Source organism: Carassius gibelio, chromosome A20 (assembly GCF_023724105.1).
Source record: "Carassius gibelio isolate Cgi1373 ecotype wild population from Czech Republic chromosome A20, carGib1.2-hapl.c, whole genome shotgun sequence".
Lineage (NCBI taxonomy): Eukaryota > Metazoa > Chordata > Actinopteri > Cypriniformes > Cyprinidae > Carassius > Carassius gibelio.
This window is the reverse complement of record NC_068390.1, coordinates 12080992-12097500: the sequence shown is the minus strand read 5'-3', so window position 1 is coordinate 12097500 and position 16509 is coordinate 12080992. Positions and strand designations below refer to the sequence as shown.

The 16509-nt window shown below is 36.2% G+C and overlaps 1 pseudogene; it reads left to right on the top strand.

Annotated features, from left to right (window-relative positions):
- The first annotated feature begins 528 nt into the window (after positions 1-528).
- LOC127938198 (desmoglein-2-like) lies at positions 529-15325 on the top strand (annotated as a pseudogene).
- The last annotated feature ends 1184 nt before the right edge of the window (positions 15326-16509 follow it).

Below are 16509 nucleotides of genomic sequence, written 5' to 3'. Positions count from 1 at the left end.
TAGCTGCCCTGCAGCTGTTACCAGGAAATAATATGTTGTTGTATGTTAATGGTTTATTCCTTAGAACTTTAATGGTAACTCATTTACAACTCATAGGGTAAATAACTTTTAAGAAGACCCAAACTTCTAAACAATAATTATTATAATAATGAGTAGCTTTTTTTAATAAAGTTGAATTATTCAGTAATTAATTTGCTAATTATGAATGTAAAATAATTGTAAATGTAAAATTATTATTAATAAAACATATCATTTAAAAGAACAGTTTTTTATAAAATGTTGTTTTTCAAAGGTTTATTTCCCTATAGGCTGACACAGAGCTCAAGTAATTTGATATTGCTCAACCCACACACATAAATGCAGGGTGAAAACGGCACGTGATGATGTTTTCTTTTTTCTTTTTTCTTGGGGGCGGACCAAAAGATGCTTTAGTCTTATATATGTGTGGTGCCATAAACAGTGTCAGGTTGATAGGCTCTGTCACTACCAACACTCCCACTGAAAGATTTGTTTCATTTCTTCTAGAAGATGTTCCCTCGCTCTTCGCTGGTTCCAGCCTTGTTGCTGTTTCTCACAGTGCAGGTGAGTTGAAAACAATGTGGATGTATCATATAAATGTGGATGTATCATATAAATGCTCTTTTGGAGAAATTGGATCATTTGAGTGTTGTGGAAGGGTGATAAATGCAATGTGAAAATACTGTATACCTCGATGAAAATCATTGTCGTGATCAGTATTTTTGTCTGCTGTTCAAAAAAACAAAACAAAAAAAACCATATATATATATATATATATATATATATATATATATATATATATATATATATAAACTTCAAAATATTATCAAAATGAGATTACCTGAAAAGAAAAACTGCATTGTAAAAGTGTCAGTAATTAAGTAATGAGAAATGCTGTTGTAACATTATCAAATATTGTATAGTAACACTTCATAAGGTTCCCATTGCTATCATTAGTTTACTACAGTAGTTAACATAGAATTAGGAAGCATTTGTTAATCTTAGTTTTAATTATATAATGGTAATATTAGTCTATTTAATGGACCTGAGCTAACATAAACTAACAATTTTAGTTGGAACAAAATTATATGTTTTATCAAATAACTTAAAGATTGCTGTGATAAATGTATTGATCATTCATAATACATTCAAAATCTCCATATGATTTTCACATCCCGGGTCTTTTTGGACCTGAAGAAACATTGCTTAGTTAAACATAATTCATCTTAATTAAACTTAATCGATAAACTTAATCATATCTTAATTGTTTTCAACTAAAACAATATTATTTGTTATCACCAAATGTTCATTAATGCATGCATGTGAAATATAAGTAAACCAATTATGTTTTAAAAGACAATACATGCAACTGTATTGCAAAATATTATTTTTATCTCAGTAAAAAGCATTTAATATATAAAACGTATATTATATTTTAAAAAGCAATTAATAGTTTATTCATACTTTATAAGGTAAAAAACAGCAACATTCTGTTTGTGAACAAAAACATTTTTGATAAGTTTAAGTTATTGTATGGTTTTCAATACCACATATATTATTATCAGTATATTTTACAGTAATAAACAGATATTTCATACTTCAGAGAGGTTGTTATATTAACGTAACATCATGTATTGACATTCAATCCTGCGCAAGCACCAAAATGATTGTAACATCACTCTTTTATGAAGATGATAATGATGATGATGGTGATGATGATTTTTTATGATTAAACCTATTCCAACGAAGTAACAAAAAGACGAAACAATTTAAGCACGACTGAAAGCTGCAATATCTAGTGTCAAGAAAACCAGTGTTAACAGATAAAAATTTAGATCTTAAAAATGTATTAGTAAATGTTACCCTCATGTTGTGTTCTGATCATTTTGAGCCGGGAAAATTTTCTTTTTCCAGAAAATACGACATGTATTCACATTTGACTAAAACTACCAAATTACTTATTATATTTTTACTGAACATTGAATTCAGTCTTTTTATTCATTTGTTCTCGTTCGGTTTCTTTCTTTTTTGTAAATGATCATTCGTAGGCCTCACTGATAAGTGTTTATGCACCTCAGTTTTGGAATGAAGCATTTCATTCAAGCATTGATTATTGATGCCTGATTGATCAATTCCAAGGAAAGAAAAACAAACCTGTACTACCTGAAAGAAAACAAGTTACTTGTAGTTTTACTGGAAACCAAGACAAAACTACTGATTAAGAAAATAATCTTGTACTCAGAATCTCATTATAGCAATGAATGCTGATTTGTTAATTGCGTTATTAGCATACAGTACTGTCTTTGCATTTACTCCTGCCTGAAAGTTAAGCTGAAGCGAACTGAACCAACCAGGATTGTAACAGAGCAGGCTAACATGAACAAATCCATACCATATCATACAGAGGATGACCCCCAATATCTGTACTCAACTACAATTTTAGTCCTCCATAGTGAAAATATTTACTAGCGTAGTAAAATAAATGCGTCTGAACAACAACCTTCTAAACAGAAATATTGTGTAGCAGATAATGAGAAAGTGCAAGTTATTAAAATTGAGAATTTGCATCATGAAAATAAAATTTAAATATAATGACAATGTATAATATTAAATTTTTGGGCAATTTTGCCTTTATTACAATATGGGACAGTATAGACAGACAGAAGCGAAGTGGTGGACAGAGGATCGACGACGGGATCGCAAAAAGTACTTGAGTTGGGACAGACAATAGGTGTAGCCTATTTATTTTTAAATTTTAAAAAACATTTGGGCGCAACAGTACATTTGATTGTCGTCAAGCTGTATACTCAATTACATCTGAGGCAAAATTACATTTACATACTCAATTACATTTTTACAAGGCTTTTTACAGTTTCATTTATTTTGAAGGGCAAACTTATTTTACACAAGTATCGTGACTAAATGTTTTCCTCTTAAACAAAAAAAAGTAATTTTTATTGGAGTACACTTTATTTTTATTTATTTATTTATTTATTTATTTGAGTCTATGGCCAGAATGAATGATTTTTAATAAACTTGTGAATCATACTATGCCAAACAGATGCTACTGAAACCATTTTAGATGTTTCCAGTGAAACATCTTACTTTATGTGTCCTACGGAGTCACATAATCAAGAGAATAAGGAAAATGTAATTAAATGAGCAAGCTTCTGAAGTTAGTAAACAGCTGAGGTGGAGCCTTCCCCGAGGCGGAGTTCTTCAGTCTGAATTATGATGTTGTGGTGTGATGGTTTCACAATGCTGCTCAAACATTAAAACAGGTCGTTGGCTTTGTGACGTGACATATGATTCACTCTACTAAATATGTGTGTCTTTTGTCTCTCATTGGAATGCACAACCACCTATCACTGTTAAAAACATAATTAGAGCACCAGACCATAAATCATAACAAATGGAATGAAATTATATGTTATTTATAGTTATTATTTTTTAACCAGATCCTGAGCACTGGAGACTGCTGGACCGGTTCACTGAAGCAGCGTCATAAAAGGGAATGGGTCGTCCCTGCCAAAAGGTTTACAGAAAATGTAGACTACAGTGATTCACCCTATTTCAGCAAGGTAGTAGAATAAAACATATTGTAGATACAGCGATTCATGTACGGCACATTAAAATGCTGGCTTGCTTCAATAATAACGTTTAAAAACGTTAAAAGTTACACAGCCAGCTCTTTCCTCAAACAGGGTACAAACGAAGGTTATCACTCATGAGGGATTGGGTTTAGGGTCAGATTTACTTTACTATCCCAAAATTTAAGACTATAGTAATATCTCTTTTTAATACCATACGGTGTGTAACAATCTGAAGTAATTTGACATTTTTGTAATGAGGGAAATCATGTGGTAACAGGACTGTTTGTAAGACACAGATAAACATCATAATGTTGGTCTTAAACATCAGTTAATTCCTAGTAATATGAATTTAATATAATTTCAACACGTCAGACTATTGTATGATTTTTTATATTAATTGTGATTTTAAATTAAATTTTCTAAAAAAGAAAAAGAAAAAGAAAAAAGAAAGGAAAGGAAAGTTGCCTTGTGCTCTTGTCTTTGATGACAGCAGTCTGACCATGCAATGTTACATTTCTCAGATACGATCTGACCTTGATGAGATCTCGACACTGCGCTACACAGTAAGAGGCCCAGGAGTCAACCAGCCACCTGTTGGTCACTTCATACTAGATGAGAAAAAAGGATGGGTTCGCATCACACAGCCTCTGGATCGCGAGGAGAGACAACACTACACCGTGAGGATGATAAACACACAGATTTAAGATGAAGTATTGAAGTATATGTGTTAGGCCTACTGGGACTAGTTGTCACAAGAGATATATATCTGTAAATTGTAAGGTTTTGAGGAAAAAAAAAAAAATTACACAAGTGCAAAAATTAAATAAATAAATTCTCTAGAGAGCACTGTTTAAAAAAATTACGTAAAATGTTAACTTGAAAAGTGACTTAGATATTTGAGTTAGTTAAAACTAAAATTTACGGCAGCACAAACACTTAAAAAAACTAAACAAAACTAAAACTAGATTGAAAATTTTAACTTAATTTAGCAAAAGCATTTTCTTAAATGCCATGTTAGTTTAGAAGCGGCAACTTGCCATGTGTGTCTCAAATGGAATGTAATCAATCTATTAATTAATAATTCAATCAATCAATCAACCAATCAACGAATAAATCAATAAATCAATTAATCAGTCAAGTAATCAATCAATTAATCAATCATTCAGTCGATCAATCAATCACAGTATTTGTTGGCCAAAACATTTAAACTTTGGTATTTTATTTAAATTGTATAATTATTGCTGCTTAAACTAAAAACGTTATACTAGTCTGTATAATGGCATACAATTGTGACTACTGCCGTCCCATACCAGTACATTGCTTACAAACTTGTTTGTTAACTTAAAACTCTCTTTGGTCTCGTAGCTTATTGCCACTGCATGGTATCCTAACAACACCATAGCTGAAGATAATATTAAAATAAACATTATTGTGGAGGACCAGAATGATAACCCACCTGTTTTCAACAAGCCAGAACGAGTCAGCATATATGAGGGGAGACCAAAAGGTGAGCCTGCCACTTTCAGTTTTTTTGTTGTTGTCAAAAATTGCTTGAGTTTCTGAAATTAGAGACGATCAATCCTTCATCCTAAAGATCTAGTGGATAGATTTGTGTTTGTAATAGCTGTGTCATTTCTAGGTACCTTTGTAACACAAGTTGTGGCCAAAGATAAAGATGAGCCAAACACTCTTCACACTAAGATAGCGTACAGCTTGATCAAGCAAGAGCCAAACAATGGCGCACTTTTCTTTGCTGTTAACAAAGACAATGGAGAAATCTCTGTAAACGGCCCAACTATTGATAGAGAGGTATTTGTTACCAGTTATACTGATGTTTGTATTTGTGTTTGAATGTCGATAGCTTCAAATGTTATCACCAAACTGTCTGGTTCAAGTTTCCATTCTCTTCAACAGGAACATAGTTCTTTTATTCTTACGGTGCAAGCTGCTGACATGTATGGAAGCCCTGGAGGAAATTCTGCTACAACTACTGTATTTATAGACATCCTGGATGTCAATGACAATATTCCTACTTTGGAGAAGGATGAGGTGACTATGTGCATTGGCTAATGTAACTTCAATAGTTAGTCTTTTTTTTTTATTCCTTTGTGAAAAATTATTGTGTTTGCCTGTATTCGTTGTAAACTTGTAGCACACATTTTAAAAGACTGCATTTAATATAATATTAATGAAAAGTGTATTTAAAGAGAACAGACTTTCACACAATAAAAATTTGATTGTGCTTATTTCAAATGAAAAGTTTTACTTTAAAGTACATTTTTAATTAAATGGGGTCATATGATGTTGCTAAAAAGAACGTTTTTTGGTGTATTTGATGTAATGCAATGTGTTTATGTGGTTTAAGGTATATATATATATATATATATATATATATATATATATATATATATATATATATATATATATATATATATATATATTCCACATACTATACATTATTGTTGCTCCTCTATGCCCCCGATTTTTACAAAGCTCATCGTTGTGAAAACCGAGGTGTGCTCTGATTGGCCAGCTATCCAGTGCGTTGTGATTGGCCGAATACCTCAAGCGTGTGACAGAAATGTTACGCCCCTTAACATACTGTGATGGCGTGTCCTGGTGTGACAAGACAAAAACAATAAATCCCATTATAAACGAGGCATTTGTTTCATCCAGTGGGGACGTAATTACAGATTATAGCTTATACTGTCTTTTTACACGTTGCATTGAAATATGAAAACTTACAGGCTGTGAGTCAAAAGCGCCAGACTTTCCTTATAATTGACATGTGGGGGCATGTTTAAATGAGCTGTTTTAGGGGGGCATGGACAAGTCTTAACTTTTACAAAGAATATCTCTTTGGATTTGAGACTCTTCTTTATGCACCAAGAGCTTGTAAACACTCCAAAGAGAAAGGGAAAACTTAAATCACAACATTTAACTACTAAATGCTAAATATCATGTAAATTACTCCATTATAATAACATGCAGTAACAGTGCCTCCAAGTTCACACTTAAGTATATTATTTTAAAGTATATTTAAGTACTTTTTAAAAGTATGCTTAATAAAACGTGTACTTCTTTTTCTCAAGAATATTCAATTCTCAATTACTTACTGCTGTATAAGAGAAACTGTGTGTACATTGTTTTGGTTTCATAGTTTACAGCAATTATTGATGAGAATGAGGCCCCTGTTGAAGTTTTGAGGATCCAAGCTCTGGATAATGATGAAGAAAACACAGACAATTGGTTGGCTGAGTTTGACATAGTCTCAGGGAACGAGGATGGACGTTTCTCTATTACAACTGATCAGAAGACAAATATGGGTGTTTTGCGCCTGAACAAGGTCAGTGCTTATTTTGTAAACAGTTCTAAGAAGTTTGTGTGATGGAAGCAAGGATATAAGGGCTGAAATGTAATATGGCTGTGTGTTTACATATTTGTTACAAGGTTTGTTTTTTTGAGAAACCAATTGCACCTTGCTCTCTCCTCTAGCCTGTTGACTTTGAGACAGCATCTGATATGAACCTGAAACTAGTTGTTGCAAACAAAGCTCATCCAGGAGCACCTCTAGCTTCTGGAGCAGGTGGTGGAGATGGAGCTGGAGCTGGAGCAGGTGGTGGAGGTGGAGGCGGAGGCGGAGCAGGTGGTGGAGGTGGAGGCGGAGCAGGTGGTGGAGGTGGAGCTGGAGCAGGTGGTGGAGGTGGAGCTTCTGGAGCAGGTTTTGGAGGAAGTGTTCTCAAGCAAAAGACATACTCAGTGAAAATCGGTGTCAAAAACAAACCAGAAGGCCCAAAGTTCAAGCCAAGGACCAAGCCTATATCTGTATCTGAAAACACCAAAAATTCTTTTCCAAGAGTAATTGACACCTACGTTGCTATAGAAGAGGACACAGGCAAAACAGCAGAAAAAGTCAAGTAAGTGTTCTGCAAGCATTTATTTGCTCGAATATATGCAGTACGTAACTCAAGCCAAGCATATTAAACATGTTTAGGAGCATTCTCACAATATTTGATTGAATACTATAGGCCTATTTGAGGTTTCGGGAACTTCATGTTATAAACCTCAAACCTTCAAATTACTAAACCAAATGTAGAATTTAAAATTGCAATAGCATAATTGTCCATGTCTGTTTAGATATGCAAAGGCATATGACCCTGACAACTGGATTTCTATTGACACGGACACGGCTGAGATAAAACTGAACAAGGTACCAGATCGGGAGTCTCCGTTTGTGGTAAATGGGACTTACTATGCCAAGATCCTCTGCATTACAGATGGTTAGTATGAACAGTCAGTCAGAACATTACATTGGGATGTTTGGACACACCTACTCTTTTCATAACCATTACTAATATTAGCATATATAATTTAGACAAACAGTCTAAATAAACAAGTTTAGACTGTTTAATTTCTTCAAACTTAATAATGTGCATCCTGGGATGCGGTTTAAACAGTAGATAAGGAGTCAGACATGTCAAACAGTAGAACATGATTTAAGATGTTAACTGTGGCATGCTTTTCGTTTGTTATAATTTTAGAACTGCACTCTCAGACATCTACAGGGACTATAGCTTTGCAGGTGGAGGACCTGAATGATAACTGCCCCAAACTCCTTAATAATGTGCGGACTGTCTGCAGTGATACCAGTGTAGTCAATGTCACAGCAGAAGATCAAGATTCAGATCCCAACGGAGCTCCACTGGAGTTCAGTTTGATAGAAGAGAAGACAAGGGGCAAATGGAACCTGCAGAGAATAAACGGTAATACCAAACAGATAATAATAGGATTGATTTCCAAGGGTCTGAATGTTAAACAATTCCTGATGGAAGCATTGTTTGGTTATTTACAATAAACTGAAGCAATCACATCACATATAAAGTAGATAATCATCATTCTTGTTCAATTTTGAGTAGAAAGTGACATCTTTGTGACATCTAGATAGTCTCTCACTGTTTCTCACCTCTTCAGATGTAAGTGTTTCGCTGCTCGCTGAAGATCAGTTATGGCCTGGTTTTTATGAAGTCACCATGGAAATCAGAGACAAGCAAGGACTCGCCTGTCCTGATGAGCAAGTCCTCCGTTTAGAGGTTTGCACTTGCTCTGAAGGATTGTTTTGTGCTTCAAAAGTGGCTGCATTACACACTACATCAGCCAGTATTGGAGCAACAGGAATTGGTTTCCTGCTTCTAGGATTCCTCTGCATAATCTGTGAGCATGAGTTTACTTTACTGTGATCTACCACTGTATTATAAATGTATTATTGGTGGTAACATTGTAAAACAGAAATTTTTTTTTTAAAGTGTGTTTTTTTTTTTTTTTCTGTCTCTATTTTTTAGTGGCGCTTGTGGCCGTTATAAAATGTGAATGTGGGAATGCTGGAAAACATTTTACTGACATGCCATTTGATACCAAGCAACATCTTATGTACTATAGCACAGAGGAAAAAGGAATAGACAGGGTAAAGAAAATCCCTTTGTGATCTTCCACAGCTCATATTTATGTGAAATTGTAAAGCACTTCTGTCATGCGATAACTGATTCTGTTTCTCTTGCAGGATGTTTCTCTGATGAGCATCCCACCAAAACTCTACAGTGAGGGGGGTAATGCAATTAAATTACCCAAAGACAGTTTACAAATGGTTAAAGCTAACTCTTATTGCCCACTGGATGAAATTCAGGGCCCCAGGTCAAACCAGACTGCACATAACAGTGCTAAAATGGTAGGAAAGATGCAGGAGAGTTCATTTGGAGGCTTTTACAGTGATATGGGCATGGAAAACTCTGTCAGGAGGCAAGAAGGAAAAGTCTTGCATGATGCATTCTTAAAAGAATACTTAGCGCAAGTATGTGATTGAAAAAAAATTGTATTGATTTGTTTTTATAGAAATAGTTCACAAAAAAAAAAAAAATAATAATAATTTGCTGAAAATTCTGCAATATTTTATTCACTCACCACTCCTTAGTGAATGGGTGCCATCAGAGTTTTTGGGTGGACTATCCAATTAACACTGAATGAAATTACATGTAGGATGATGTTCCTCATTCTTCTGTTGCAGAAATCCAGGTATGTATTGGAGGATGATTCTCAGATAAAAGGACTGAAGCTCTATGATTATGAGGGTGAAGGATCTGTTACCAGTTCCATTGAGAACTGCAGCTTCATCGAGTCTAATGATGATCTGGAGTTCTTGAACAACCTGGGTTTAAAGTTCAGGACCTTGGCTGAAGTGTGTGGATTCAGACAGACCGACCCAAATGATATTGTTAATACTGTTGAGACAACACCAAACGAAGCTGCATCTTCCAGTAACATGACCAACATCGTCCAACACAGTCTTGAGGAGATACCTGTCAAATCACCACTTGTCCAACCAAGTCCCGAGGAGATACCTGTTAAACCACAACTTCTCAAACCTGCACCTAGTCAGGGGATTGTCCTACAGGAGCCTATGTACTATGGGTTCAACCAACCAATGTCAAGAAATGTTGTGCTATCAGAGGATGGGTTTGGGCAAGGTGTGTACATAATTAATGGAACTCCAGAAGCTGAGAGAATTATGACTCAAGGTAAAGGCTATGCACTTGCACATTTAGGTAGTGGACAACAAGCTGTTCTAGGAAACAACATCATTGGTAATTCCGTCTTGTACTCACAAACTGGACCTCAAAGTCCGATGATGATTACCGAAGGATTATTTGATATGAATCAGTCTGTAATCCAGAACTTTTCACCAACTCAAAACCTTGTAATGATGCCACAGCAACAACTAGATGGAATTGGTTCACTGCAGATGGTAAGAGTATCAGGAGAGAATGGGCAGGGTAGAGTAACTCTTATGGATGGCTCAGTCAATGGAGGTAAAGTATTCATTGATCCCCCCATGAGCCCTCAACAATTTTACCCAGTAAGTTCTCAAGAATTGGGTGGATCAGTACATATGAACCAAAGAGTAGTTGATGGCTCCCTTTACAGTGCACAGAATGATGGACAAGGGACAGTAACAGTTGGACAAGGTCCTGTCAATGGAGGTAATGTAATGATAGGAAGCTCAGGAACTCAAAACCTAGTAATAATGCCTCAAATTGCACCTGGTCAGGTAAACAACCAGCTATTAGAAGGTGGTCCTTACCCGAATGCTTCAAACATGATATCAAAAGAGGGTTCAGAGGGTAGACTACTGGTAGGTGGTCATTCTATTCTAGAGGGTCCTGTTAGTGATGGCAATTTATTGGTTGCAAGCCCAGGTCAGTTTCCTGTGTCTATGAGCACAGGAGCTCCACATTTTGGGAGACTGGCTCAAGTTACAAATTGTCACTTGCCAAGTGTTCAGAACATTGTATCAGGAGAAGGTGGACAAAGTAGATCATTGGTTAGTGGTTCCACTATTCTAGAGGGTCCAAGTCAGCTTCCACTTGCCATGAGTCCAGGAATAATTAGTCATTTTGAACTGCCTCAGGTAGCAAACAGACAGTTGTTCCGTTCTAAAGTGTCCAGAGTTCTGACATCGATGGCTATGATGCCAAAATCCAAAGGACTTGCAACAAATGGGCAGGCGAATGTTGAGCAGTGATCTAGTTTTTGGTCTAGTGGCATTCATACTGCATTAAGTCTCAGGATGGGATTGCTCGCAGAGAAGCACAGAAATTATTTCAAGCATCAGATGAATTAGAAGTTCTCAATATTAAAATGACAGCAATAAGTGAGTATGAGCATTTTTGAAAATTGTTGATTTTTTTTCAGTAACTACTTGGTCTGGGTGGTCTGAACCTATTTAAAGGCCAATAATGTTAAACATGTTGCCTTTTGTTTTACATCTTAAATCTACAGATAAGATTTGAACTAAAAAGTTTTAGTGGGCAATTAATATATTGATTAACAATACATAATTTAACACTTTAAAATCATATCTTTAACTAAAATTGATATGGTATACTGGTATAAACAGTAGGGAGGCATCAATGTTATGTCCTGTGGAATTCATACCACAGATCCTGCTATATTTCATATTTCTTTCAGTATTTTAAAATGTGATTTCTCTTGGGATTTTTGTCATGGAACGTATTTTTCTGAAGCTATGACTTCTGTGATAAAATCTGTTAATGTTAGGATGTTTGTAAGATTCTGTATTTTTGAACTGTGTTGTCTTGTGTATGGTAATAACATGTTTTTTTTTTTTCAGTAGTGTCAAAAAAATACATGTGGTGTTTTACTCTTTTAGCCATTTCATGAACAATATTTTGTGTTGAGCAAAAAATAAAGTTGTAATGACTAAAGAGCAGTCTGTGAAATTTTATTTAACCCAGGTAATTTAAAGATAAATAATTTGATGTTTTTTTCTTCATGTTTGCTTGATACAGCAGACATTTTCTTAATCATCTGTTTGGCTAGAGTGATTTACTTATTTAATTATTGTTTTTAGGGTTTTTTTTTTTTTTTTTTTTGTGATTCACACCATCTAGTGGTATGAAACTGTTTTGATGTTTTTACTAAACTGTTCAGGTTTTTCCTTTTGGTTTATTTTTTAGCTAGGGGCAGACTGTATTTCAGTAAGAGGTGTAGCACATGAACCTATAGCAAAAGTGAATTCTCAAAGTTCTTTAAAGTGTTGCCAGTCTGTTTGGAGGAGCCAAAAACATGCTACCTACACTAAAACTAAAAGTGTATAATTGTTTCTGCATAATGTAACAACATTGACAAACCAAGTGTCATTTGTTTAAATGAAATATAACTAAAAGTGCAGGGTGAAGACAGAGGTGGTAGGGGGCTCTTCCACAGTAGAAAACTCTCACGCCTGGGTGTGCACAAGAGAAAGTGCTCTGTCAGATGCCCCACCCAAAAAGTGATCAGTAACCTGCCCCCCATTTCCAATCTTCTACACAAGAACGTCTCTGGTCACCAGGTCACAACTGAGAGAGACAGTGGACGGGACAAGATACAAGAAACAATTTTTGGGTTTTGGGTTTCTTTCACACATATGCAATGATTACAGTTGATAATAAAGGTGATCGTTTATTATTAACATACTATGCATACTTTGTACAATTGGTGTTTCTGATTACATTACCTACTAAAAAAAATAAATAAATTTTCTTCACCAGAAACACAGAAAAAGGGAAAAAAACTTGAATGTGATATTATACAGTGATGAATGATTTGTTCTGATTAGTTCAGTTTGATCTGATCATGTTGTGTTCTAAATTTACTACATTCTAATAATTGCTGTGGCCTTTTGTTATCTTATCCACTTCCAGGCAGAGCTATCTATCACTTATCACTCACAGCCAAAAATGAAAATTAAGCAATAAATTACTCACCCTGAAGTCATCATAGGTGTATATGTTTCTTCTTTCAGACGAATTCAGTTGGAGATATTATTTATTTATTTATTTATTTATTTTTTGATATTTCAAGCTGTCTGATGCAACTAAGTGGGTGTTGCACTCCATCGGTCTATGCGAAAAAGCTCAACAAAGGCCTGCTGTAGAGAATGGATGCGTTTTTGTACGTGAAATATGAACTGTCATTCCCCTAGAGCTGTTTCTGTTTTGCAACAATAAGCACAAACTAGATTAAAGTGATTATTACATTTTGAATTTGGATATTTTTCTTACAAAAACACACCGATTCGCTACAGGAGTTCCTTTTTTTCACCACCCGGAGCCATGTGAGAAACACTTTTTTTTTAATGGATGCACTTTTTATTAAACTTCTCATGGACTGATGGAGTACAACACACGCCGAGTTGCATCAAACAGCTTAAAAGATCAATGACCATTTTTTTTTTAAATAACTCTGACTGGGTTCGTATGAAAGAAGTCTTATACACCTAGGATGACTTCAAGGTAATTTATGGGCTAATTTGCATTTTTGGGTGAACTTTACTATGAAAAATGCCTGTGGGCAGCATTGTTCCAAGTTTAAACCTGCACTCCTTGCAACAGCATTACCGTCACCTCAAGTGACAAGTTCAAGTTAGTAATAAGTAATGACTAAATTTAGAATTAAATTCATAGCATAAATGGTCTGCATTACCTGTTGTTTTCAGGCAAGAAGACCAGTTTTACTTTTTAAATTCTGTTAATTTCTATGCATAGGCCCCGATATATTTCAAATGAAACTGAAGAACGAACTGATATGACGTCATTTCGAACAAAATATATAAAGAACAGATCTCAAAAATCTTCACAGGAATTGTATAAGATTTAATATACATTTAGAGGTAGATATTCTATGTCTTTACTTTGAAGACAAACAATTTTATTAAAAACTATTTTTTTGATAAAAGGTGATTAATACTGTATATGTGGTCAACAAAGTAATGTCATGGATATACTTTTCTAATGTCCTGAAAAAATCTAATTCTTTAGGCATCAAGAGCCACCAGCAGGAAACGAGAGTGGATTATTTCACTAACAAGACTTTATGAGAATACTGACTACACAAAAGAGGAGTATGTGGCAGAAGTAAGCATGTTTTAGTTTCAGTTTCAGATCATACCTTATGTACAGTATATATATATATATATATATATACTGTACATAACCCAAAGCCATGCTTTGCATATGCCTGCACTGTGTGGTCCCGAACAAAATGCTTGGAGTGTGTAAAGTGGTAGTGCATAACCAGTGTGTAAAATCTTTTTTTTTTCAAAACCTGGCCAATATAATCATCACAGATACACAATTCCAGTTGGAAAGATGTAAGCTTTCCTGCAAAAATAATTCAAAACATAACAACAATAAAGTAGTAAATTATGTCACAGCTTTCGATGAGGATGCTGATCCAAATGGCACACCTTACCAGTTTGTACTGACAGAAGAGGAGAGTGTGGGGAAATGTGAAATGGTGCCTATAAACAGTAAAGACGAAGTGGGTTTATTCAATTAAAACATACAACTAATATTCAAATGCAATTTATATGTTTTACTAAAGTGCAGTTCTCTCTTGTATTAGAAACAACATTTAGCTTTAATGCACTGGATGCTTTGTGGCCAGGCATGTACAAACTGACACTGAACGTCTCCAAAGCCTTCTTTACCACCTCACAAAACTGAGCAAGTAGTCAAATTGGTTGAAACCAGTTTCAAAGCCGAGAGCTCCGTCAGCACTAACACTAACCAAAACCATCCCACCTCCACAATAAGTACAGCAAAGCTCTGTTACCAAAGTTGAGATGGTTAATAAATCAGCCACGCTTCCAATTGCCAAAGCAGGCCAGATGCTTTTTGTGCAACAACAGCCTCTATTCTACCTGGTGGAGCAGCAAATTCCAAACACGGTTTTTGTTGAGAGTAAAACTCAGGGTTTGTATGTAATAAATGAGGACCCTGGGACTGAAGGTTTGATACTTCAAGGTGCAAACGTTTCATAGGCGTCTCTAAGCCGAGGACAACAAGCAATGTATCTGATTAACGAAGCCCCTGTAGATGATATTCAGCCAATACAGCTGCAAACAACAAGACAGGAACATGAGGGTGTGATGGGATTTAGACCTCATCGGTCTCATCTCCCACTGGATCCCCTTGAAGTATACAGCTGATACCGATGCAATTTCATGAGAATGCATTGCAAAAGGTGACTGGCACACCACAAATCTTGCTTGCTGATGTTCCAACACTGAGCAAACAAAAGAAAAAGAAGACTCCATCTAAAATGCTGAGTACTAAAGAAATCTACCCTAAAATAAAAGATAAAGCGGCATCTAAATAGATCCAAGAAGAGAAGCCTCAAAGACGGGAGAAAATTAAGCCCCTGTCAAGAGAAAAAAAAGATGGATGGATTCTTAAAAAAAAAAACTTACTGACCTTTTTGAATTTTTGAACAGTATACAGATTTACTCTTACTGAACATGAGAAGCACAATGCATTTCTACAAGAGTGGCTGTTGCTGTCTTTGATAATATTATATATATATATATATATATCTGAACAGATAAGATCATAGACTTAGATCACAAGATGTTTAACCTCGAAGCAAAAACGTCTCAGGTTACGAATGTAACCATGGTTCCCTGAGAGGGAACGAGACACTGCGTCCTCTGAAGGGACACTATGGGGAACACCTCGTCGTGACCCGTGTCTGAAGCATACTTTGAAAAACGCCAATGTGTTGGCCGGCGACAGCCTCTGACGTCGCTACCGGCGCGACTATAAATACGCGCCCGTAGGACCCGTCACTTATCTTCTTCGTGAAGCTTGCGTCCGAAGCATGGCAGGGAGCTAGAGGACGCAGTGTCTCGTTCCCTCTCAGGGAACCATGGTTACATTCGTAACCTGAGACGTTCCCTGTCAAGGGAACTTCGAACTGCGTCCTCTGAAGGGACACTATGGGGAACAGTATACCCACGCCGCCATGCTGAGGGGAGTGCAGGCCAGAATCATGGCAAACACTAAGTACCAACTCTACCATTTCACCGGGAGTCGCCCCTGGGACGGTTCGACGGCTGTCCATGACATTATCCCTTATGGCCAAAGGCCTAAGCTACATACCCAACTTACCTGAAGGGCCTCGGCCCGGGGTAGAGCTGAAGGCTTGGAATCACGAAAGATTCCTTTAAAGGGATACGGCTAAGAACTTAGCACTGTTTATTACCAAGTCTTGCCTGTCACAAAGGAGGGGCTCTCGTGGCACTCTGATAGAGCAGCTCGTAGATGGAATGGCCCGGGAGCAGAGCAATTGGAGGACGGAACATACAGATGAAGCCTCGGCCACGCCTGTACCATGGCGTCCAGCCCCAATGGAGCTGGATGAGTCAGAGGAAGCCAGAGGGGATAGTGCGACGCTCTCTTGAGCCGCAAAACCGATCCACCCAGGTCTGGCCAACCTCTCTAACTCTACTTCAACACCTTGGTGCGAAGGCGCCATTCCCCGAGCCTCAGCAGGATGTCTGCTCTCA